This window comes from Macaca nemestrina, chromosome 2, assembly GCF_043159975.1.
Source record: "Macaca nemestrina isolate mMacNem1 chromosome 2, mMacNem.hap1, whole genome shotgun sequence".
Classification (NCBI taxonomy): domain Eukaryota; kingdom Metazoa; phylum Chordata; class Mammalia; order Primates; family Cercopithecidae; genus Macaca; species Macaca nemestrina.
Genome location: NC_092126.1, coordinates 186,922,783 through 186,925,697, shown reverse-complemented (window position 1 = coordinate 186,925,697; position 2,915 = coordinate 186,922,783). Strand labels below are relative to the sequence as shown.

The window sequence follows — 2,915 nt, the reverse complement described above, 5'->3', positions numbered from 1 at the left end:
TAATACTCACATTAGAAAAAAAGGAAAGATATAAAGTTCATAAGCTAAGTATTCAATTCATGAACAACATAAAATCCAAGAAAGAAGGGAGAAAATTAAACATAAAAGCAGAAACAGATGAAATGAAAAGCAAAGAAATAATAGATCCTATTAACAAAATCATATGCTGCTTCCTTGAGAAGACTAAAAACTTGAATATGGAACATTAGTAAAAAATCTATTCACAAAAATAACACCATGACCACATGATATAGTTTAAGGTTGATATATATTGGAATTTTAAAGAAATGGATAAATTCTCTCATATGTAAAATGTTGATTAAATATTTTAAAAGACAAAAAATTACAGGTATTTTTACCTATCTCATTTAATATAATAGTAATAGAGAAGGGCATTTGTGATGGTTACTTTCATAACTTGAGTGGGCCATAGGTTGCCCAGGTATTTAGTCAAACATTATTCTGGGTGTTTCTGTGAGGATGAGTTTTAAATAAAATTAATATTTAAATTGGTAGAATGAATAAATCAGATTATCCAACCTAATATCAGTGGTTCAGTATTGTAAGCAAAGAAAATTGTGGGGCAATTGCTTTTATAAAGATAAACACAAAACCATAAAGAAAACAATAGAATACCAGTGAAATAAATGCATATATGTTTACGTACACACACACATATGCACACACACCATGATCAAGTGGAATTATGCCTAGGAATGCAAACAGATCTAATAAATTTTGATACATGAATACATTTAAAGTGATTTTGGTGGTAGTTAAAATCAAAGATTTCGGTAAAATTTAAAGCTCATGTATGAAACACATACAGAATTATAAGAAAAACTATTCTATAGAACAAAAGCTACTTATCAAAAAATCTGTAGCAAATATCAGTGTGATAAAATAATTATAAAAATATTATCTAAAAGTAAGAAACAAAACAAAACTACCCGCTAATGTGGATTCTATTCAACAGGATATTTACCAGAAGTCCTATGTAGCCCAGTAAAAGAAGAAAAAGGAATAAATCATACAGAAATAGCAAAGGAATTATTTTAAATGTTTTCATAATTTTCTACAATTATTGTCAATACAGAAAATTCAATAGAATCTAAAGATAAAATAAAGCCAAATAAGCAAAATTAAAATACATAAAATCAATATAAAAATCAATACTTTAATATTTAGCAAGACTGTTTTCAAAATAAAAATTTTAAAAACCGAACATACAGAAACAGCAGCCCAAGTGACATATAGGAATAAGTCAAATTAAATATATTCAAGATCTTTATAGATAAAATAATTTTTAAAAAATAACTAATGCATTTAAAAAAGACCTAATAAATAAATGGAATGATAAACCAGATTAACATACAGGAAGAGTCAATATCAAAAAGATAACAATATATTTTGTGATGAGTTTCAAAAACCTGATAAATACAAATTAGCACAGTAAAGAAACGTAAACGGCACAGAGTCCTCTCCTTTATTCACATATTTATTTATTGTGTTAATTATTTTCCTTTCTGGAGAAATGGCATAACCTTTTGAAATGTCTAGGTTAAGGTTTGTATGACAAGAAATTCTTTAAGTGTAGAGGATCTCTGAAGTTATTCAGAAGTTTTTAAGGCATATTTGATAATAATTGCTTAAAGATACATGTGTAGTTTTATTTAAGTTGGATTCTGGCAAGGAATGCTCTATTCCAAAGTTTAATATTCACTTAGATAAATGTAGTGAAATTAGTAAAAATGTAGGGCATTATAAGCTGGCACATTTTCCATCATAAAAAGTAACCAAACATATATATTGAATAAAGGAAATTTAGTATGGTAATCTTTTTATTACTTATTAGCCTATTCAATGTAATGCATTTTTATTTTTAATTTAACTTAATAAAGAAATCTAGTATGATTCCTAGGACTGTACTTACAATGATGTAAATTTTCTGCTTTAATGCCTTATTAACTAGTTGGATATTTTAAGCTTCTATTTCTCTTGTTACTAGCACCAATTAAGAGTTGTGAATATAATTTATACATCCTTATTAGCCTTTATATATAATCCACAGCCTGCCCGTCCCACAATTCTCAACCCCAGGATTTCTCTGGCTCACCTGCCTGCCATGGCCAACAAGGAAGCAGCCTTTGACAACACAGTAGAAGAACATGTGATCAAGGAGGAGTACAAAATATGGAAAAATAACACCTCTTTTCCTTATGATTTGGTGATGACGCAGGCTCTGGAGTGGCTCAGCCTAACTGCACAGTGGCTTCCAGATGTAACTAGACCAGAAGGGAAAGATTTCAGCATTCATCGACTTGTCCTGGGTACACACACATCAGTTGAACAAAACCACCTTGTGCAGCTTCCTAATGATGATGCTCAGCTTGACGCATCACACTACGACAGCGAGAAAGGAGAATGTGGAGGTTGAGGTTGGGTTAGTGGGAAAATTGAAATAGAAATCAACACCAAGCTGAAGAAGTAAACAGGGCCTGATATATTCCCCAATACCCTTGTATCATCACAACAAAGACTCCATCCAGTGATGTTCTTGTCTCTGACTACACAAAACATCCTTGGAAACCAGACCTTCTGAAGATTGCAACCCAGACTTCATCTCCGTGAACATCAGAGGGAAGGCTGTGGGCTTTTAAGGAACCCAAATCTCAGTGGGCACTTACTTATTGCTTCAGATGACCACACTATCTGCCTACGGGACATCAGTGCTGTTTCAAAGGAAGGAAAAGTGTTGGCTGTAAAGATCATCTTTACAGGGCATACAGCAGTATTTGGAGATAGAGATGCTTCCAGTCATCTTTATCATAGTAATATTCCATTTAGATCTTTACTATGGTAAAGATGCTTCCAGGCATCTGTTCCATGAGTCTCTGTTTGGAAGTATTGTTTGA

General features: G+C 31.6%; 1 pseudogene; it reads left to right on the top strand.

The window, feature by feature from the left end:
- Positions 1-1,776: 1,776 nt before the first annotated feature.
- On the top strand, positions 1,777-2,915 carry LOC105477577 (histone-binding protein RBBP4 pseudogene; annotated as a pseudogene).